Source organism: Macaca fascicularis, chromosome 2 (genome assembly GCF_037993035.2).
Source record: "Macaca fascicularis isolate 582-1 chromosome 2, T2T-MFA8v1.1".
NCBI lineage: Eukaryota > Metazoa > Chordata > Mammalia > Primates > Cercopithecidae > Macaca > Macaca fascicularis.
In genome coordinates, this window is record NC_088376.1 from 95,992,547 (window position 1) to 96,016,708 (window position 24,162).

A 24,162-nucleotide genomic window follows, 5' to 3' on the forward strand; every position below is an offset into this window, starting at 1 on the left:
CCCAAGTAGCTGACATTACAGGTGCCCGCCACCACGCCCAGCTAATTTTTGTATTTTTAGTAGAGATGGAGTTTCACCATGTTGGCCAGGCTGGAGCTGGTTGGGGAGCTTTTTAAACACACACACACTTCTCAGTAGGGGTGGAAGCATGTGTGTGCAGGTATTTCAAAAAGTTCATCAAATGATTCTCTGCCCACACATATTCCCTAGTGGCCCCAGGGCTATAGGCTTTAGAGATACTAGACAAGAAAGCATAAGCTGGAAAGTTCTGTTTTAGGAGAACGACAAAAATGAAAGATTCAACTGGGGAGAAACCAGACAGAGAACACTTTATGAAGAGGCTATTGCAATAGTGCAAACGAGGAATGACGCAGATCTGTGCTTCAGTGCTAGCTGTGGAGACAGAGATCTGTCAGTTGGGTTTATGTAATGAAATGGAGCTTACCTTCTGAACTGAGCTTCTTAACTCAACATTGATGATAATTCCTAATGTCCACAGTAAAGAATACATTTCTAGGTCTGCAACAAAATTGTTGCATGTTCTTGTCTTCTAAAATTAGCAAGTGTCCCCACCACGAGACAGCATAACCATTCCTTTCCTGGCGGCCCATGCCCTTTCCCTGAGGCAGTTAGTTCCACAAAGATGTGACAATGCCTTTGTCAATGGCCTCACCTGCCCCATCCCTCAGCTCCCCCATTTTCTTTGAAAGGTACTTGGAACACAAATTTAAAGCCACTCATCTAGGCGGGGCACGGTGGCTCACACCTGTAATCCCAGCACTTTGGGAGGCTGAAGCAGGTGGATTACTTGAGTTCAGGAGTTCGAGACCAGCCTGGCCAATATGACGAAACCCTATCTCTACTAAAAATACAAAAAATCAGCCGGGAGTGGTGGCAGACGCCTATAATCCCAGCTGCTTGGGAGGCCGAGGCAGGAGAATTGCTTGAACCCGGGAGGTAGAGGTTGCAGTGAGCCAAGATTGCGCCATTGCACTCCAGCCTGGGCGACAGAGCAAGACTCTGTTTCAAAAAACAAACAAACAAACAAACAAAACACCACTCATTTAGACAGGAGTGACAAATAGGTGCTTCTTCCCCCATCTTGGCCCAACTTCCTGCCTGCCTGGAGCCCAGAAGGCGTACCTGGGCAGAAGCACGGCAGAACACTCTGCTGGGATCCCTCTGGCCACAGCCACTCACAGAGAGTGGTCACGTGACATGAGGAGGATTCAAAACCAGCAACCAGAGTGGTCCCAGCTCCTTCAAGCTCAAGGATCTAGGGGATCCTGATGAGTCTCCAGACAAAAGCGCAGGAGAGGAGGATGGAGGGAGGTGGCCTGCTGGCCTGGGGGTGTTCTCTTCTGCCTCACTGTCAGCCTTCTGCTTCAAGGTAAGATAGGACAAGCACAGAGGAAGATGGGGATATTGTTTAGGGCAACATCCAGGAAACTTCTCATTCTCCAGAGCTGCAGAAAATTCAAAACAGACAGGTTAAAATTCTCTGTAGGATCCATGTTTTGGCTTCCTCTTAGTTGCAGATGAAACGCCGATTTCACTGGTCAGTACGTACAGCCCCGCTCTCATTTGCCTGCAAACTGTCTGTCCCTCCACTTTCCCACCTCTCCAATTCCACTCTTACATAACGGCCAACTCTTCCTTTCTACCAAGCTATCGTTACTAGAACATAGCTCAGGTCCTGTTGACTTTCTGGTGTTGCTTGGGAAGATCTTGTGGAGGCGGCGATGTGGAGCGAAAGAACATTCACTTCCCCTGGGATGTGTTTCTCTGTAGTTTGGAGATGAACCTTATGAATCACCTGGTATGGAAAGATAGTGGAAGAGGCATGGGAAAGGACTTTCTGGGCTGTAGTTACAGGAATAACCAGTGGTGGCGTGCGGGTGAGGTGGACAGAAGGGCTTTTCACTTCATTGTGTGGCTCCACCAACCACATGGTGGATGGAGGGTCCAAGAGATTTTTGCAAGATGGTGGTGATGAAAATGGCACCCACAGATCTTAGAGGAACTTGAGAGGGGCAGTAAGTACCACACATAGGAAGTAGTCAATAAACTCACATTGAATACAACATTCCTTTATTCCCCATATATTTTATGTCACACTCATGTTTATTTCTCTCTAAATTTTCCTTTCAGGAGTCAGGAAAACCTCAGAAGAAGAGGGAAAAATGGAGGAAAAGCATATCAGGAAAATTTTGTTCAGTGGCTATAAGGAAGAATCACGATAGAGCCAGAGGGTAAAAAAGGAAGGTCAGATAAAGGCCAAAGCCTTAGGGTTGTATGGAGGGAATAGGACTCCCTGGAGGGGCTCTCCGCATGCAAATTTAGGTAGGTTTATATGGGAGCAAAAACACAGGAAGAAAGGCCTGGGCTCTGACTCAGCTCACCACATCAACTTCCACCATTTGCCTACCAGCCCAGCCCACTCTCCCACTTCTGGCAAGAAGGGAATCTTGGCCCAGGAAGGAGGGGCTCACATGCCTCTCCCAGAGTTCACATTGTTTTTCTCTGCAGAGAGGCTCTCAGGCCCCAGCCCTGGCACCTCTCTCACCTAGCAAACACAGAAGGTCTCAGCTCTCTATAGGAGGGACAAATACTTTTACCATTAATTGCTCAGGCTTTTACCAGCATGGGGTGGACCCTGCTGCCTTCCAGGCCATATTTAAACAGAAGGCCTTCTGTCCAGTCATCAACTCCAGCCTCCCCGCTCATGTCAACATCTCCTTCACCCTGTCTGCCATACTGGAAGTGGTGAGACCTAATCCCTGCATCCTTTCCATGGCTTCTAATAAGGAACAAACACTCCTTTTTTGTTGCTGTTTTTTGTTTTTGAGACAGAGTCTCACTCTGTCGGCCAGGCTGGAGTGCAGTGGCACGATCTCAGCTCACTGCAACCTTTGCCTCCTGGGATCAAGCAATTCTCCTGCCTCAGCCTCCCGAGTAGCTGGGAATACAGGCATGTGCCAACACACCCAGCTAATTTTTGTATTTTTAGTAGAGACAAGGTTTCACCATTTTGGCCAGCCAGTTTCGGACTCCCGACCTCAGGTAATCCACCTGCCTCAGCCTTCCAAAGTGCTGGATTACAGACGTTAGCCACCGCGCCCAGCCGGAACAAAAACTCTTTACATGGTCAACCCAACATTGCCCTGGTGCGGTGATGAGCAATGAATCCCCTGAAAGAATTTTGTGCAAGTTGGATGCTCATCCTGTGTCACGGGGAAACATGAACAGGAATGCTGCAGTAATATTTCTGTAGGGAACATTTATCCTTGAGTCCTGCCCTTGTGGAAATATTCTACAAAAAAATGCATTCCCAATGAGCTCCCGTACTGTTTTTTCACCTACATTTTCCATGCAACCTGTATTTTTCTGACCTACCCTTCTTTTGTGACTTGTGATTGAAAAGGTGAACTGTCACTTGGGACCACTTAGGAAACAATGGTGGGAGATAGATTAGGTCCTGGTTTCATGCCATGAATGATCCTGCATGGGAATTTTATTTATTTATTTATTTATGGACAGAGTGCACAACTTTAGCTGCTGTTGTCATTTCTGTGGTTAAATATGGTATGTGAGTGAGATTCAGTTTCCTTCTCTCTTTCTCCTACCCTTTTTTTTCTGGCTTTGCTTGCAAAATCATGTTTATCGAAATTGACAGTGCCTGAGGGCATAAATAAATACAACCAGAATGGGGCCAGTGTTGACAACAAATAGCTTCCTAGGCTGCAAATCAACTTTGAAAGACATAGATATAAAATACAGGGAGAAGGAGGGCATTTAGTTGGAAGTCCCAAAGTAAGCTTCAGGGCCCAGGTGTAACCAGCGTCCAGCTTAAGATTTCTCTAAAGTGGGAGGTGAAAGGCCAACAAGATTTTGTTAGCTAGAAAAGGGGAGACAGTTATCACCAAGGAGAGAAAAGAAATCAGAATTCAAAAGGAAATGAGGGGCTGGGCACAGTGGTTTATACCTATAATATCAGCACTTTGGGAGGCTGAGGTGGGAGGATCACTCAAAGCCAGGAGTTTGAGTCCAGCCTGGGCAACACAGCAAGATCCTATCTCTATAAAAAAATTAAAAATTAACTAAGTGTGGTGGTACATGCCTGTAGTCCCAGCAACTCAGGAGGCTGAGGTGGGAGGATTGCTTGAGACCAGGAGGCTGCAGTGAGTCATGATTATGGCACTGCACTCCATCCTGAGCAACAGAGTGAGACCCTGTCTCTAAAAACTTTTTTAAAAAGGCCGGGCGCCATGGCTCATGCCTCTAATCCCAGCACTTTGGGAGGCCGAGGTGGGTGGATCACGAGGTCAGGAGATCGAGACCATCCTGGCAAACACGGTGAAACACTGTCTCCATTAAAAATACAAAAAATTAGCCAGGCATGGTGGCGGGCGCCTGTAGTCCCAGCTACTCGGGAGGCTGAGGCAGGAGAATAGCGTGAACCCGGGAGGCGGAGCTTACAGTGAGCCGAGATGGCGCCACTGCACTCCAGCCTGGGCGACAGAGCAAGACTCTGTCTCAAAAAAAAATTTTTTTAAAAAAGGAAATGAGGTGGAGTCATGGCTAAAGTGCAGCAAAAAAGAGAACAAAAAAAATTTTTTTAAGGAAATGAGGTCAAAAAAGCAACATGCATAACAATATGCCTAGTATGATTCTATCTATGTAAATAAAAATGAGTGCTGAACCAGGCGTGGTGGCACACTCCTGTAATCCCAGCTACTTGAGAGGCTGAGACAGGAGAATCGCTTGAACCTGGGAGGCAGAGGGTGCAGTGAGCCAAGATCGCGCCATTGCACTCCAGCCTGGGGCGACAGAGTGAGGCTCCATCTCAAAAAAAAAAAAAAAAAAGTGTTGGAATATATATTATTATTATTTGTTGGATGATACACAAGAAAATGTTAATAATGAGACCGAGGTGGGATAGGGAGTGAATTGGGGTGAATTGAGGAGGGAGAACGTTGCTTTATATATTATACCATTGTGGAATGGTTAAAGTTTCGTCATATGCCCATAGTACCTACATTGAGAAAAAAATACATATGTATGTATTTGTAAAGGAATGGAAGGGCAGGAGATGCTGACATAAGCCAGTTCCAGACTTCAACCATACCACATCCTTCTGTGCCTTGTGCTCTAGATCTGGGAAAACCCACTCAGCAGCTGGGACCCAGAAGAATATGGTGATATCAATAAACTCACTGTGACAGCTGAGAACCCGTGGTTCCCAGACATCTTCATCATGGAATCGTGGGTATGCTGGAGGGCTAGGGAAGCTGGAGGGAAGCCCTGTCTGCAAGGAACAGGCCAGGACAGTGCAGGGCAAACTCATTCAGTGCAGCCACTAAACACTTACTTCAGAGAGAAGCAAGATCACAGCTGATTAGCTTCTCCCCTAGAAACAAGAAAATGGCGGGCAGAAAAGATGGTGGCAGGTGAATTGCTTGAGCCCAGGAGTTTGAGACCAGCAAAACCCTGGTCTCTACAAAAAATGCAAAAATCAGCCAGGCGTGGTAGTGCACACCTGTAGTCCCAGCTACTCAGGAGGCTGAGATGAGAGGATCACTTGAGCCCAGGAGTTTGAGGCGACAGTCAGCTCTGATTGTGTCACTGCACTCCAGTCTGGGTGACAGAGCACAATCCTGTCTCAAAAAAAAAGGTAAATTCAGTTTTTTAAATACATAAAAAGAACAGTAGGGTATTTGTGTGGATAGTGAGGTGGGAGTTGAACTTAGGAGTGACAGCAGCAGTGTCCTGTCTGGAGCACCACCACCATCACGCGGACTGTAGCAGGGAGGCACAGCTGGGCTGCACACTCCACTGAGCAGGCAGGAGCCCCACCCTCCCAGGTGCAGCTGCAGCTGCCCAAACCATGGCTGCAGACCCACGTATGCCTGTACTCTTGGAGGCCCAGGAAGGCCCCACTCCCTGCTCTTGCAGGCTTGGAAATGCCTGCTTTCACTGCCTGGCTTCTCCCTGCCGTCGGTGCCTGCTCTGATCTCGAAGCAAAGTCGAGGCTGAACCCGGGTGCTGTCAGAGCCTGGTTGGGTGTGCACGCACTCAGAGCAGTGCTGACACACCAACCCCCTGCCACCTTGGCCCCCTCCAGACTTTGGGTACCAAGGAGCATAGGAGGGAAGCCAAGGGGGGCACTGAGGGCATCTCAGTGCTGGCCTGCAGGTGCCCCTTGGCACCTACAGCCTGGGCACCATGAACAGCAGTGAGAGGCAGACAGGTTCCTGGGCGGAAGGGGGCGGGTTCCTCATGAGGCCCCACCTTCAGGCCAGGGAGTGCCTGAAGGCTGAGGATCAGGCTGCTAGTTCCACATACTGGAGTGAGAACTTGTGGTGCTTTTTCCAGGCCTGCCCTTGGCCGCCCATGGACCAATCGGCATGCACTTCCTCACCTCTAAGGCCCACGAAAGCCCCAGGCTCAGCCAGAGCTGAGCAGACATCCAACTACTCACTCCAGGGCCTCCTCTCTGCTGAGAGGTGCAGACGGCGGGAAGACCAGCTGCAGAGAGGAGCTATTCACCCCAGGGTCTCCTCTGAGCTATTCTGTCACTCAATAAATCTCCTCTTCATCTTGCTTACCCTCCACTTGTCTGCTTACCTCATTCTTCCAGGACACAGGACAAGAACTCAGGACCTGCCCAATGGCAGGACTGAAACACAGCCCTTGCTCACCATGTTGTGGCTGAAGAGGAGAGAAGAGCTGCAGCCCTTTGGGAAGCCCAGACCTGGGAGCTCCCCAAGCCAGGGCTGTGACTCCCTCTTTGAGGCCCTGCAGTCCCTGGAATCTCCAAGCTTCCAGGTGTTATTGTGTTCCCCCAGCAGCAGTCATGGAAGCTGCTTATGGTGTGCCTGGTCCAGCCACGGCCTTGCAGACAGCCAGCAGCCATGTCAGCACCTGGAGCTGCCCACTGCAGCAGCTGGCGTGCCTGACTGTGCACAGTGGCCAGACTCCACACTCACTCACTCACACACTCCTCGCCACTCCATACCTGGCTTGCCCTTGGAGGGGTGGGATCCAGGCTGGTAGCATGAGCCAGGTGCAGCCGGTCAAGCCGAGTGGGCAGAATGAGCCCAGTGGACCCAAGCAAAACTCAGACAAAGGCAGCACTGGCCACAGAGGTTTCCAGCCAGAAAAGTGACACCCTAAGGATCCTGCAACAGAAAGGAGTGAGACACTGAGACACCCCAGAATAGAAAGGAGGCAAATAAGCAGCAAGGAAGTCATTGTATTGGGCAATCTGGAAAAGGTAGCTGAATTAGTTTTCTAATTCATCACGCCCGCACGAGCAGGTACCAGGCAGATGTGTGTTGAATAAATGTTTGTCTCTCCTGCAGTGGATAACATGGGCATGGACAAGGAAGTATAGGAAATAGGTACTTCAAGTGACACTGTCCAAACACAGTGGAAGTGGGAGCTCCTGGGCATCAACGAGGCCACCCTGAAGATATCTGTGGGTTCCAGTCTTTTTGACCAAATCATGTTGTCTGTGAACCTAGAGAATCTGGCATAGCTGTACCCCTCACTACCACCTCCTCCCTCACCAGACCCATCTGAGTCCAACAGGCAGATCCTCTTACTTCTTGCCCCAAGACCAGATGGTCCTTGGGCACCATAGCCCTCGGAGCCTTCCTCTCTCCTAAGTCCCTCAAAGCAACACCCCTTTTGGAAGCTGCCAGCTCTGACCTAGGGTTTGTTTGGAGGTACGGGGGCATCTTGTTAGTCACATAAAAACTGCTTCTCTTTCAGCCCCAGAGAGAGCCCTTGCTGGTGTGAGGACACCAAAGAAGGATGGGGCTGGAACCAGCCTTTGGGCCCCCTTTAGGGCTGGCTTCACCAGTTCTCTGCTCATTCCTCCTCACCAGGTGGCCATCAGGTGCAGGCCCAGCCTCTGTGTGATAAACTTTCTGGTGCACAGTGGCTTTCTTTTAATTTATTTATCTATATATATTTTTAGAGACAGGGTCTCACTCTATCGCCCAGGCTGGAGGGCATTGGCACAATCACTGCTCACTGAAATGTCGAACTCCTGGCCTCAAGAGATCCTTCCACATCGGCCTCCCAAAGTGCTGGGATTACAGGCCTAAGCCACCACGCCTGGCCCCCAGGGGCTTTCTGCTTGCCATCGATGCCCTCAGCTTCTACCTACCAGCAGAAAGTGCGAATTGTGCCCCATTCTAGGCCACCCTTCAGCTGGGCTGCAGCGTCTTCCTGCGCATGGTGAATACACTACTCCCCGCTAGTGTCACCCATCATCAGTACAGCTCCTCCCACAGTTGGAAAATGGAAAAAGAAAAAGAAGTCTTTTCTTTTAGGGCTGCTGGGGCTCCTGAGGCAGAAGGGAGAAAAAGAGCATCTCAGAAAGGGCCCTCTGTGTGAAATAGGGAAACGGGTGGCTTAGTCATGGTACCTGTGGACCTGCCTCAAGCCTGCTTCTTATCCCCACCCAAGGTGTCTACTTCGCCTCTCCCTGATGGTGGGCAACCTGCTGGAGACCGTCTTCATTACCTACCTGCTGCACGTGGCCACCACCCAGCCCCCACCCCTGCCTCGGTGGCTCCACTCCCTGCTGCTCCACTGCACCAGCCCAGGAAGATGCTGTCCCACGGCGCCTCAGAAGGGAAATAAGAGCTTGGGTCTCACCCCCACCCACCTGCCTGGTAAGGGAAGTCAGCACTGCCCACACTCGCCCTTCACACTGGGCCCCACACTCCTCTAATCCTGTCCCCTTCCCACTTCGTGACTGAGCCTCTGTCCTCTCCATAGGCCCAAAGGAGTTGGGGGAGTTAGCAGGGAAGGAGTTGAGACCCAGAGAGACGGAGCTAGATGGGGGCTCAGGATGGACGAAGGCCCAGCTAGTGGAGCTGTGGGTGCAGTTCAGCCACGCGATGGACACCCTGCTCTTCTGTCTCTGGAACACCTAGGACTTGAGTTCTGAATGTGCATGAGCAGCAGGGTTCAGCTTCCCTTGGCCTCAGCGGGCCGTGCCAGGCGCTGCTTCTCTGCTGCAGTCTGCAGACCCAGCCCCAACCATGCCATGATCCCTGCTCCAGCCCTCCCTGTGGTTAAATAGAACCACTGCTAACACTCCCAGTAACGATAATGTATTTCCAAAATAGAATAAATTCAGAATATACATGTTTATGTTAGAAATATAATTTAATGCGGGGCGCAGTGGCTCACGCCTGTAATCCCAGCACTTTGGGAGGCTGAGGCGGGTGGATCAGGAGATCGAGACCATCCTGGCTAACATGGTGAAACCCTGTCTCTACTAAAAATACAAAAAAAAAGGCCGGGCACGGTGGCTCACGTCTGTAATCCCAGCACTTTGGGAGGCCGAGGCGGGTGGATCATGAGGTCAGGAGTTCGAGACCATCCTGGCTAACACGGTGAAACCCCATCTCTACTAAAATTACAAAAAATTAGCCGGGCGTGGTGGCGTGCGCCTGTAGTCCCAGCTACTTGGGAAGCTGAGGCAGGAGAATGGCGTGAACCCGGGAGGCGGAGCGGAGCTTGCAGTGAGCAGAGATTGTGGCACTGCACTCCAGCCTGGGCGACAGAGCGAGACTCCGTCTCAAAAAAAAAAAAAATAGCCGGGCGTGGTGTTGGGCACCTGTAGTCCCAGCCACTCGGGAGGCTGAGGCAGGAGAATGGCATGAACCCAGGAGGTGGAGCTGGCAGTGAGCCAAGATCATGCCACTGCACTCCAGCCTAGGCGACAGAGCGAAACTCCATCTCAAAAAAGAAATATAATTTAATAGAAAAGAAACACTTTATCATAAGTGACTGCAAATATGTACCAGAAAAGTAACTCATGTTATTGGTATGGAGGGAAAGGATTTGTTTTTTGGTTTTTGGTTTTTGGTTTTTTTTTGAGACGGAGTCTCGCTCTGCCGCCCAGGCTGGAGTGCAGTGGCCGGATCTCATCTCACTGCAAGCTCCGCCTCCCGGGTTCACGCCATTCTCCTGCCTCAGCCTCCCGAGTAGCTGGGACTACAGGCGCCTGCCACCTCGCCCGGCTAGTTTTTTGTATTTTTTTAGTAGAGATGGGGTTTCACCGTGTTAGCCAGGATGGTCTCGATCTCCTGACCTCGTGATCCGCCCGTCTCGGCCTCCCAAAGTGCTGGGATTACAGGCTTGAGCCACCGCGCCTGGCCAGGATTTGTTTTTTTAAACATAGGCTAACATATGTCATTCTCTTTTAATAAATATTTATTGAGCCAGGCGCAGTGGCTCACACCTGTGGTCCCAGCACTTCGGGAAGCCAAGGCAGGAGAATCACCTGAGGTCAGGAGTTCGAGTCCAGCCTGGTCAACATGGCAAAACCCTGTTTCTACTAAAAAATACAAAAATTAGCAGGGCGTGGTGGCACACACCTGTAGTCCCAGCTACTCAGGAAGCTGAGGCACAAGGATCGCTTGAACCCGGGAGATGGAGGTTGCAGTAAGCTGAGATTGCACCATTGTACTCTTGCCTTTTGAGACTCCATCTCAAAAAAATAACAACAATAATAATATTTATTGAGCACCTATTATGTGCTAGACACTGTTCTGGGTGCTGAGGATACAGCAATGAACCAAACTGAGAGAAATCCCATCCTCATAAAGCTCACACCATAGGGAGAGAGAAGAGACTGACAATAAAAAGATAAATGAATGAAACATCAGTAAAAGGAGAATGGGAAATGGGGGAGGGGTTACCAGTATAGGTTGAGTTGGCAGGGCAGAGCTCCTGATAACTTCTGCCTGCCTGGCTTCAGGCATTATTTCACAACACCCTGAGGAGGTAGAAATTACTTTACAAGAGGCTCAGAGGCTATGTAACTTACCTAAAGTCATGCAGCCTTTTTTTTTTTTTTTTTTTGAGATGGAGTCTAGCTCAGCTGCCCAGGCTTGAGTGCAGTGGTTCAATCTCAGCTCACTGCAACCACTGTCTCCCGAGTTCAAGTGTTTCTTCCTTCTCAGCCTCCTGAGTAGCTGGGATTATAGGTACCCACCATCATGCCTGGCTAATTTTTTTATTTTAGTAGAGAGAGGGGTTTCACTATGTTGGCCAGGCTGGTCTCGAACTCCTGACCTCAGGTGATCTGCCCACCTCGGCCTCCCCAGCATGCAATTGTTTTAAGGCTTCGGTTTTTGTAGTTCTTTCTTAGGGTGAGGCTTCAGCTATGCATTTAACAAATATTTATTGGGCACAGCTGATAGATAGTAAGACCAAATGTCCTCGGCTAAACCCTGTTCAAAACCCTGTTCATGAATCAAACACAAGCTCTGTCCTCAAAGAGCTTCTAGCCCAGCAGAAGAAATGAAATATGTGTGTTAAATAATTTCAATTAGATGTAGAACATGTTTTTAACGTTTTGCTGAGTGCCATTAAAGATAAACTACTATAAAGTTCAGGGGAGAAAGAATGCTTTAGTTGGAGCAATGGTTCTTAATCCTGGCTGCATATTAGAATCATCTGAGGAGCTTTTAAAATAATCCTATTGCCTAGGTGTTACCCCAGTCCAACTAAGGCAGAACCTTTGACGTGAGCCCCAGCCTTGGTTTGTTTGAAAGCGTCCTTAGAGATCCTCATGTCTGCTTGCAGGCAAGGGTGTCATGACTTTGACAGAGGCTACAGGATCTTAGTAGAATGTCAGATTTCAATCCTGAGGACACTCAAGTAATGTGCAAATTTTAGTTTACAAATGCATCATCTTAGCAACCCTGAATTAGCAGGTTATCAGGAAAGGTCCCTAGAGATATGTAAAATCAAAGACCTGAAAAAAAAGGGTTTGGATTTGCCAGTCCTTTAGGAGGCCATCACCACCCCGCTGTGGGGACCTTACCGAGACCCCTCTGAGGTCATTGGTGACCTTGGGGTATACGCAAAAACGCATGCTGTGTGTAGGATACCTAAACTACCCATATTTTCCTGACTAAAATTTGGACACATTGTCAGATTCCTTTTTTTTATTTGTAAAATAATTTACATGAACAACTTTATAAAAATCTACAGATAAAATTGCATTCAGACTTAGTGAATTGCCTTCATTAAAAAAAGGTTACATGAGGCCGGGCGCGGTGGCTCAAGCCTGTAATCCCAGCACTTTGGGAGGCCGAGACGGGCGGATCACGAGGTCAGAAGATCGAGACCATCCTGGCTAACACGGTGAAACCCCGTCTCTACTAAAAAATACAAAAAACTAGCTGGGCGAGGTGGCGGGCGCCTGTAGTCCCAGCTACTCGGGAGGCTGAGGCAGGAGAATGGCGTGAACCCGGGAGGCGGAGCTTGCAGTGAGCTGAGATCCGGCCACTGCACTCCAGCCTGGGCGACAGAGCAAGACTCCGTCTCAAAAAAAAAAAAAAAGGTTACATGAAAAGAAATATAAAAGTTTCAGAGAAAACAAAGATTACATGATAACTAATATGCAGCTATGATTTTCCTCATTGACCTACTGCTAATGTTGGCAAGTTGATAAAATGTTACTCCATTTATCCTTGTTGAGCAAGAACTCTGCTTAGGTGTTAAGGGGTCTGGTGTGTAGCAGAGGCATGTGGCTTCTGCAGGTTTTCATGAAAGGTTGTTAATTTAGGCCTTCTCTTGGAGTGGACACAGAAAGTTATTTTAATAATAATAGCCAACATTTACTGAATGCTTTCTATATGCCAAGCTCATCACATTTCATCACTCATTTGAAACTTACAACAATTCTGTGGGGTAAGTACTAATATTATTTCCACTTAGCAGGTAAGAACACCAAAGTAGAAAAGGATAACACCCCTTCCCTGGATCACACAGCAAGTAGGTAAACTGGGATTTGGACTCAAATTTGTCAAACTCTCAGTCTCCTATTTTAACACATCCAGGCCATTGCCAAGGAGTGCAGAAATTATATAATTCTTTCTTTTTTTTTGAGACTGAGTCTTGCTTTGTAGCCTAGGCTGGAGCACACTGGCATGATCTCAGCTCACTGCAACCTCCGCCTCCCGGGTTCAAGCAATTCTCCTGCCTCAGCCTCCTGAGTAGCTGGGACTACAGGCACGTGCCGCCATTCCCAGCTAATTTTTGTATTTTTAGTAGAGACGGGGTTTCACCATGCTGGCCAGGCTGGTCTCGAACTCCTGACCTAATGATTTGCCCCCTTTGGCCTCCCAAAGTGCTGGGATTACAGGCATGAGCCATTGTGCCCCGCAGAAATTATATAATTCTTAACCATGAAAAACTAAACATTAGACTCTGAATTCAAAATGATCCCACCAAAGAAGTCCTATCTCACTCTACCTGATAACTCTTAACCTCAGAGTGTCAGTCTCCACTGTGGCCACCTTTGGACTGACCCATCTTCCCCAGCTCTCAGAATTTCCTTGCTTCTCACAGCTTGTTCACATGCACTAATGAATGCGTGTATAACTGGTGAGTTCTGAACAGACTCTCTGGATTGTACTGATAAAAGGTAATTTTCAGAAAAGGGCAAAATCATTACTCTCATATGAATGTAAAAAAGAGTATGTGTTAAAGAATTGGTTAAACTAAGATGATATGAGATCATCAGGCAGATGTTATAAAAGGCTCAAAGGAAACATCAAGAATCATCAATGTATATACAGTAAAGATAGCAAATTGCAAATGGAGACAAAACTGGTTTTTCCAAGGGGTACTGGGGAGAAAGTAAATTGGAAATCTACAGGACAAGATAGAGTTTGCATATTGACAATGTCCAACTTTACCTGAGTCCTGTGTTCCCAGAAAACAGCAATGGTTAAGAAATCCCCCAACCCTTTTGTGCTCTGGGAAATGGCTTACTACAAAGAACCACTCTTTCCCATATAACTTAGACAAGACTCTGTCCATTCTTCCTCACAGTTCCCATAGGACTCACAGGTGACTCCCTTGTCCTGTGATAAGGCCAAACACAGCCTTTTCCCGTTTTGCCTGAACCTGCCAACAAGACCAGACACAGAGCCTCCAACTCCCCATTCTTTGTCACATGAATGATTAGCTGAGATTAGGATGACTCATCCCCTGAAACAAGTTAGACATAGAGGTAAATATTTCCTGTTCAGCTAACTGGCCAAGACTTCCTCTGATTGCAAAACAACCCCAACAGTAAATCACCCCACCAATAACTTGTCTGTCCTCCCTATAAAAATCTAAGACAAGGCCGGGCGTGGTGGCTCACGCCTGTAATCCCAGCACTTTGGGAGGCTGAGGTGGGCGGATCACGAGAGGTCAGGAGATCGAGGCCATCCTGGCTAACACTGTGAAACCCCATCTCTACTAAAAAATACAAAACAAAATTAGCCGGGAGTGGTGGCAGGCGCCTGTAGTCCCAGCTACTCGGGAGGCTGAGGCAGGAGAATGCCGTGAACCCGGGAGGCGGAGCTTGCAGTGAGCCGAGATCGTGCCACGGCACTCCAGCCTGGGCGACAGAGCGAGACTCTGTCTCAAAAAAAAAAAAAAAAAAAAAATCTAAGACAAAACCACCCTGTCAAGATACCCTAACCTTCAGATCTGGGTAACCTTTGTATTGCAATAGCCTGAATAAAATTAGTCTTCTTGGCCAGGCACGGTGGCTCATGCCTGTAATCCCGCACTTTGGGAAGCCAAGGCAGGTGGATCGTGAGGTCAAGAGATCAAGACCATCTTGGCCAACATGGTGAAACCATGTCTCTACTAAAAATACAAACAATTAGCTGGGCGTGGTGGCGCATGCCTGTAGTCCTAGCTACACAAGAGGCCAAGGCAGGAGAATCGCTTAAACCCAGGAGGCAGAGGTTGCAGTGAGCCAAGATCGCACCACTGCACTCCAGCCTGGTGACAGAGCGAGACTCCGTCTAAAAAAAAAAAAAAAAAAAAAAAAAATTAGTCTTCTTATTGGTTGGTTTGTGTCTTCTACAAAATTCATCAATTGCCTGCAATTTAAAAAGAGCTGCAAAATAGCTCAAAGACAATAAACAGGGCTAGAATCCAACAGCTGGAATAGTTGCTATGGTCAATGCATAGCTTCTCATGGAAGTACAAAATTTTTTTCTATAGTCTTCTCCCTTTTCTATAATCTCCTTCCTAACCTCAAGGGAAGATTATACTTTTTTTTTTGAAGACTAGTCAAGTGTAGTAGGCAGAAGGAGGGAAGGAGTAGAACAAGGAATTCCATCTGTAACTGACTATGAACCATCAATTGAAATAATTCACTACCTTCAGGCCAGCCAGGAAAATTATTCTTTTTTCTTTTCTTTTTTTATTTTGTTTTGTTTTGAGATGGAGTCTCACTCTGTCACCCAGGCTGGAGTGCAATGGTGCAATCTCGGCTCACTGCAACCTCCGCCTCCCGGTTCTAACCGATTCTCTTGCCTCAGCCTCCCAAGTAGCTGGGATTACAGGTGTGCACCACCATGCCCAGCTAATTTTTGTAGTTTTAGTAGAGATGAGGCTTCACCATGTTGGCCAGGCTGGTCTTGAACTCCTGACCTCAAGTGATCCACCCACCTTGGCCTCCCAAAGTAATGGGATTACAAGCATCAGTGACCACACCCAGCCTTTTCTTCTTAAGAGACAGAATCTCACTCAGTCATCCAGACTGGAGTGTAGAGACACGATTGTAGCTCACTACAACCTCAAACTCCTGGGCTCAAGTGATCCTCTCACTTTAACTCCCAGGAACCTGAGACTAAAAGTGTGTGCCAATATATCCAGTGAATTTGTTGTATTTATTTATTTTGAGATGGGGCCTTGCTATATTGTCCAAGCTGATACTGAACTCCATGATCCTCTCACCTCAGCCTCCTGAGTAGCTGGGATTACAAGCACATGTCACTGTGCCTGGCAGGAAGATTCTTTTTGGTCACAAAATGAGACTGGTCTCATTATTTGGCTTCAGTATTTACATGGGTACAACAAGAGTGGTAAACTACCATTTAGGCCTTCTTAAGTTTACTTTGCTAAAAGTTTTCAAAAAATCTCAAATTTGTCTTTCAAAAGCCTCTTGAAGCCAGCTAGCCACACCAAGAACTCACCACCAGATTTCACCTGAAGAACCCCTAAATTTGAGTGAATTCGTCTCTTCTTGAGTTCCTCAAAATACCCTAGGGTTCTTGGGCCTACCTGGACTTGTAAGACTGGCAATGCTATAAGCCAGATACTAGGCCAGTTTTCATGGAAGGGGTTTGTAAGCATTGGCTCCACAAAGTCAACCTTAGTTCTTTAGAAATGTCTAACCATATTTGATTAAATGAGCATCCTTCTAAAATATGATACTCCAGACAAGGCCTTGATTGCATAATCAACGTTTCCAATTCCATCCTGGTAAAAAGGAAGACAGAGTCATCAAACCTATGCCAATAACTACATTGGCATGAAAATACAATAATTACATTGTCATGAAATTAAGAATATTTTAAAAGAGTTTGCGAATTCTGTAGCAGTCAGGTAGGGAGAAAAAGATATCATTTACAAATGTTTCATTTCAGTGTAAAAAACAGAGTCTTTTAAAATAGCAGAGTTATAATTACCAAATTGTTGACTTATAAATAGCTTAAGAGTAAAGAAAATGGGCTTCCTTAAATATCTGGAAAAATAGAATATTACAACAGTGGCCAGGCATGGTGGCTCAGGCCTGTAATCCTAGCACTTTTGGGAGACCGTGGTGGGTGGATCACTTGAGGTCAGGAGTCCGAGACCAGCCTGGCCAACATGGTAAAACCCTGTCTCTACTAAAAACACAAAAATTAGCCGGGCATGGTGGTGCACTACTTGTAATCCCAGCTACTTGGGAGGCTGAGGCAGGAGAATGGCTTGAACCTGGGAGGCAGAAGTTGTAGTGAGCCAAGATCACACCACTGCACTCCAGCCTGGAGGACAGAGCGAGACTCTGTCTCAAAAAAAAAAAAGAAAAGAAAGAAAGAAAGAAAAAAGAAAAAATGTTACCACATCAACAGTATTTCAAATGAAAACTGCAAGTGTTCCTTCTTAGTTCATTTGGTCCTAGATAATTAATTATTATTTGACTAGATCTTGGGTTAACAGTCTCATGAAATCCATTGGCTTCTCAACTAGAGTTCTAGAAATCCTGACTCAGTCCACTAGTATGATCTCAAAGCTGTTTAAGTGTTGCCATCAGGTACTATGCCCAAAGTATCCAGCATAGTCCTTTCCCACAGGATTTTGTGATAATCCTTTATTGAAGACAGACCACTCTGACCTGTAGCTGATTGTTGAGCTTTCAGGGAAGCATGTACTCTCATTAAATTAAAAACTATCTGTAGATAACAAAAGACTTAAAATGGTTATGATTAGTTTACTAACTTATTACTGATAATTTTAAAACATGAAAGATCCGATGAGAGTTCATTACAAGAATTGCATAGTTGACAAGGAAATTTGGTTGTTCCTGTGAAATGCAAAACAAGATAATAAAGTCAATCCAACAAGAGCTTTTGGGCTGGGCGCAGTGGCTCAAGCCTGTAATCCCAGCACTTTGGGAGACTGAGGTGGGAGGATCACTTGATGTCAGGAGTTCAAGACCAGCCTGGTCAACACGGTAAAACCTCATTTCTACTAAAAATACAAAAATTAGCCAGGCATGGTGGTGCACACCTGTAATCCCAGCTACTCGGGAGGCTAAGGCAAGAGAATCACTTGATCACAGGAGGCGAAGTTTGCAGTGAGCCAAGATCACACCACTGCCCTCCAGCCTGGGCAACAGAGAGAATCTCCAAAAAAAAAAAGCATTTGACAAATAATTATAAATGTGACAATTAACTAGATTTTCAAAAAGACAGTGAACATTATATCTAATTTATAAAAAAGGGATGAACATAATCTTTACAGAGAAAAAAATGAAGGTATAACATACAATAATCCTGACTTAATATATCATATTATAAGAAGTGGACCAGGGGTATTCAGGAGTCTTTGAATGGCTATTCTTAGGCACACATTTTTAAAAATCATATATCATGAACTTGCTAAGTTTATAGCAAGAACATACAAAGAACATATTGAGAACATCAAGAGATTCAATAAGTCTGAATTTCTGAGTATCTGTATATTAATAAAACTAAATAAATAAGTTATCTGAAACCCTAGTTGAAACCTACTGGCCTAGAAGATGCTAGATTCAAATTGAAGAAGTAAAAAAGGTGACCATGTTAACGTTAAAAAGAAATTAAATGTAACAGAAGGCTCCAATCACATGGCCAGAGGTCTGCTGCCTTCTCCTGGAGGCCAATACCCAATTAAGTTCTAGTCCAAAGGAAAGAGATTTTGGACATAGATTCACACAGAACCTCTAGACTTTCTTTTTCTTTTTCTTCCTTTCTTTTACTTTTTTTTTTTTTTAACGATTTTTAAAAACTTTTTTGAGAAGGAGTCTTGCTCTGTTGCCCAGGCTGGAGTGCAGTGGCGCAATCTCAGCTCACTGCAACTTCCACCTCCTGGGTTCAAGCAATTCTCCCTGCTCCAGCCTCCCAAGTAGTTGGAATTACAGGCATGCACCACCAGGCCTGGCTAACTTTTGTATTTTTAGCAGAGATGGGGTTTCCCCATGTTGGCCAGGATGGTCTGGAACTCCTGACCTCAAGTGATCCACCCACCTCAGCCTCCCAACGTACTGGGATTACAGCTGTGAGCCACCGTGCCCAGCCAAATTATTTAAAATTTACATAAGTGTTATGAAGCTTGTACAAAGAGCTCCTGTGTACACTTCACCCAGATTTTCCAAATGTGGATATTTCTTTTTTTTTTTTTTTTTAAGACGGAATCTTGCTCTTGTCGCTTAGGCTGGTATGCAGTGGCCCTATTTCAGCTCACTGCAATCTCTTCCTCCCAGATTCAAGAGATTCTCCTGCCTCGGTGTCTTAAGTAGCTGGGATTACAGGTGCCCACCACCATGCCTGGCTAATTTTTTGTATTTTTAGTAGAGATGAGGTTTCACCATGTTGGCCAGGCTGGTCTTGAACTCCTGACCTTAGGTGATCCACCCCGTTGGCCTCCCAAAGTGCTGGGATTACAGGCGTGAGCCACCACGCCAGGCCAATTGTGGATATTTCTAAATCGTTGAGAGTTTCATAATTGATGACCCATTAACCCTAACTACTTCAGTGTATATTTCCTAAAAGCTAGGACACTCTCCTATATAACCATAGTACACCATAAAAGTCAGAAAATTAATATCAATACAATGTATTGTATTGTCTAACTTATAAGCCCTATTTGAACTTTGCCAGTTCTTCCAATAATGTCTTTTTTTTTTTTTTTTGAGACAGTCTCACTCTGTTGCCCAGGCCAGAGTACAGTGGCATGATCTTGGCTCACTGCAACCTCCACCCCCTGGGTTCAAGTGATTCTTCTGCCTCAGCCTCTTGAGTAGCTGGGACTATAGGAGTGTGTAACCACACCCAGCTAATTTTTGTATTTTTAGTAGAAACAGCATTTTGCCATGTTGGCCAGGCTGGTCTCGAACTCCTGACCTCAAGTGATCTGCCTGCCTTAGCCTTCCAAAGTGCTGGGATTACAGATGTAAGTCACCACGCCCAGCCTCCAATAATGTCTTTTATAGGTGTAGGACCCAATCCAGAAATACACACTGCATTTAGCTGTTACATCTCTTCAGTCTGTCAATCCAGAACACTGCCTCAGTCTTTTCTTGTCTTTCATCACCTGGACATTTTGAAGAGTATAGTTAGTTATTTTGTAGTTATTTTGTCCCTCAATTTGGGTTTGCCTAATTGAACTTCTTCAACTACTCATGACTTATGCCTCTTTAGTAGGAATACCCTAGAAGTGGTGCCGAGTTCTTCTTAGTGCATCATAGAAAGTACACAATGTCAATTTGTCATTTTACTGATGATAACTGTTATCACTCAGTTAAAAAGATGTCTGCCAGATTTCTCCACTGTAAAGCTAATTAGTAAGTATGGCATATAGGTAATTTTTTTGTGGAGTGCTACTTTGAGACTATATAATTATTGCATTCGTCATCATGGGTTTGAACTGCAAGGATCCACTTATCTTCAGATTTTCTTCTGCCTCTGATACGCTGAGGCAGCAAGACCAACCTCTTCTCCTCAGCCTACTTACATGAAGATGAAAAGGATGAAGACCTTTATGATGATCTACTTCCATTTAATTAATAGTAAGTATATTTTCTCTGCCTTATGATTCTCTTAATAACATTGTCTTTACTCCAGTTTACTTTATCATAAGAATACAGCATATCATACATATAATATACAAAATATGTGTTAATCAATTGTTCATGCTATCAGTAAGGCTTCTGGACAACAGTAGGCTATTAGTAGTTAAATTTTAGGGGAGTCAAAAGTTATACATAGATTTTGACTGTGCGGGGTGTTGGTGTTCCTAAACCCCAGTAGTGTTCAAGGATCAACTGTACATTTGTTGAAAGATTGTAATAGATGATTTCAAAATTATCTAAAGATATGGATTCTCATCCTTTCAACCAAGAATTATAAATTACATGAAGGAACAAACCACAATGAAACAGTTATCAAAACAGTCAGCATACCAAGAACTAGATATAATAAAACAATATGAAAAATATTATAAAATAACTATGTTCTAACTTCTTAATTCATTTAAGAGATCAGTATTACCCTGATACCAATGCCAGACAAAGGCACTATCCCTTATGATCATTGATGCAAAAATCCTCAATAAAATACTAGCAAACAAATTCAGTAGCATATCAAAAGAATTATATACCATAGCCAAGTGGGATTTATTCCTGGAATGCAAGGACAGTTCAATATACAACAATTGATCAATGCAATACACCACATTAACAGAATGAAGGGAAAAAAATGATCACCTCAATTAATGCAGAAAAACATTTGACAAACTTCAACACCCTTTCACGACTTGGAATAGAAAGAAACAACCTCAACATAATAAAAGCCATATATGAAAAACCCACAGCAAACATCACACTCCATGGTGAAAGTCTGAAAACTCTCTAAAATCAAGAACAAGGCAAAGATGCTCAATTTCACCACTTCTATTCAACATAGTACGGCCGGGTGCGGTGGCTCAAGCCTGTAATCCCAGCACTTTGGGAGGCCGAGACGGGCGGATCATGAGGTCAGGAGATCGAGACCATCCTGGCTAACAGAGTGAAACCCTATCTCTACTAAAAAATACAAAAAACTAGCTGGGCGAGGTGGCGGGTGCCTGTAGTCCCAGCTACTCGGGAGGCTGAGGCAGGAGAATGGCATAAACCCAGGAGGCGGAGCTTGCAGTGAGCTGAGATCCGGCCACTGCACTCCAGCCTGGGCGACAGAGTGAGACTCCGTCACAAAAAAAAAAAAAAACATTGGCCAGTTGGCCAGGTGCGGTGGCTCACACCTGTAATCTCAACATTTTGGGACACTACTGCCTGGATATCAGAGAAAGACCCCATCTCTAAAACAAACAAGCTAAAACAAACTAAAAACCACATAGTACTGAAAGTTCTAGCTAGAGCAAGTAAGCAAGAAAAAGAAACAAAAGGCATCCAAATTGGAAAAGAAAGAGTAAAATTATCTCTGTTTGCAGATGATGTTATTTTATATGTAGAAAATACTAAAGATCTCACAAAAACTAGTAGCATTAAAACTAATACATGAATTTAGCAAAGTATCAGGATACAAAGCAAACAAACAAAAATCAGTTGCATTTCTATACATTAACAATGAATGATCAGAAAAAGAAAATTACAAAAATCAATTCCATTTACAATGGCATCAAAAGGAAAAAAATACTTGGGAGTTAATTTAGCCAAAGAAGTAAAATTCTTGTACAATGAAAACTATAAAACATTGCTGAAAGAAATTTTTTAAAAATATAAACAAGTGGAAACATATCTCATGTTTATGGATTGGAAGACACAAAATTGTTAAAATGTCAATACTACTTAAAGCAATGAACAGACTCAATGCAATTCCTATCAAAATCCCAATGACAATTTTTGCAGAAATAGAAAAACCCATCCTAAAATTCATATGGGATGTCAAAGGACCTTGAATACCTGAAACAATCTTTAAAAAGAAAAATGAAGCTGGAAGATTCACACTCCCTGATTTCAAAACATACCACAGGCTGGGCACGGTGGCTTACACCTGTAATCCCAGCACTTTGGGAGGCCGAGGCAGGCTGATCACCTGAGGTCAGTAGTTTGAGACCAGACTGACCAACATGGTGAAACCTCGTCTCTACTAAAAATACAAAAATTAGCTGAGCGTGGTGGAATGCGCCTGTAATTCCAGCTAGTTGGGAGACTGAGGCAGGAGAATCACTTGAATCTAGGAGGCGCAGGTTGCAGTGAGCCAAGACTGTGCCATTGCACTCCAGCCTGGGCAACAGAGTGAGACTCTGTCTCAAACAAAAAAAATAAAAATAAGGCCAGGCACAGTGGCTCACACCTGTAATCCCAGCTGCACAGGAGGCTGAGGCAGATGGATCACCTGAGGTTGGGAGTTTGAGACCAGCCTGACCAACATGGAGAAACCCCATCTCTACTAAAAATACAAAAAATTAGTCAGGCATGGTGGTGCATGCCTGTAATCCCAGCTACTCAGGAGGCTGAGGCAGGAGAATTGCTTGAACTCGGGAGGCGGAGGTTGCGGTGAGTGGAGATGGCACCATTGCACTCCAGCCTGGGCAAAAAGAGTGAAACTACGTCTCAAAAAAAAAGAGAGACAGACATGTATACCAATGGAATAGAATAGAGAACCCAGAAATAAACCCTCACACAAATGGCCAAATTATTTTTGCAAGAGTTCCAATGAGGAAAAGACAGACTTTTCAAGTAGTAATATTGGGAAAACTGGATATCCACATGCAAAAGAATAAAGTTTGACCCTTACCTAAAACCATATACCAAATTAACTAAAAATGGATAAAAGATTTTAAGTGTAGGGCCGAACGCGGTGGCTCACACCTGTAATCCCAGCACTTTGGGAGGCCGAGGCAGGCAGATCACCTGAGGTGGGGAGTTCAAGACCAGCCTGACTAACATGGAGAAACCCTGTCTCTACTAAAAATACAAAATTAGCTGGGCATAGTGGCACATGCCTGTAATCCCAGCTACTCGACAGGCTAAGGCAGGAGAATCACTTGAACCCGGGAGGTGGAGGTTGCAGTGAGCTGAGATCGCACCATTGCACTCAGCCTGAGCAACAAGAGTGAAACTCCATCTCAAAAAAAAAAAAAAAAAGATTTAAGTGTAGACCTAAAACAATAAAACTCCTAAAAGAACACATAGGGGAAACGCTTCACAACATTGGATTTAGCAGTGATTTCTTGGATATGACACAAAGGCATAGGCAACAAAAGAAAAAATAGACAAATAGTACTTCATGAAAATATTAAAAATCTATGAATCAAAAGACAATATTAACAGAGGAAAAAAGACAACCCACAAAATGGGAGAAAACATTTGACAATTATATAGCTGATAAGGGATTAATATCCAAACTATACATAGAATTCCTGAAACTCAACAACAAAAAACAACTTGATTTAAAAATGGGTAAAAGGTTAGCCATAGTGGCTCATGCCTGTAATTCCAGTGCTTTAGGAGGCTGAGGCAGGAGGATCACTTGAGGCCAAGAGTTCAACACCAGCCTGAGCAGCATAGCAAGGCCCTGTCTCTAGAAACGATACAAAAAAAATTAGCCACACATGGTGGCATGCACCTGTAGTCCCAGCTACTTGGGAGGCTGAGGTGGCAGGATTGCCTGAGCCCAGGAATTCAAGGCTACAGTGAGCTATGATCATACCACTGCACTCCAGCCTGGGAGACAGTGAGACCCTGTCTCTAAAAAGAAACAAAACAAAAGCAAAACTCAATGGACAGATTAGATGGACAGATTAGACACAGCTGAGGGCCGGGCACGGTGGCTCACGTCTGTAATCCCAGCATGGTGGCTCACAGTTGAGGGCCAGGCATGGTGGGAGACAGTGAAACCCTGTCTCTAAAAAACAAAACAAAACAAAAACAAAAAAACAAAAAAAACCCCAAAACTCAGTGGCCAGATTAGATGGACAGATTAGACACAGTTGAGGGTCAGCCACAGTGGCTCACTCCTGTAATCCCAGAACTTTGGGAGGCTGAGGTGGGCAGATCAGCTGAGGTGAGGAGTTCAAGACCATCCT

General features: G+C 45.3%; 1 pseudogene; it reads left to right on the top strand.

The window, feature by feature from the left end:
- Positions 1-365: 365 nt before the first annotated feature.
- Positions 366-9,011, top strand: LOC102122494 (5-hydroxytryptamine receptor 3C-like; annotated as a pseudogene).
- Positions 9,012-24,162: the final 15,151 nt, after the last annotated feature.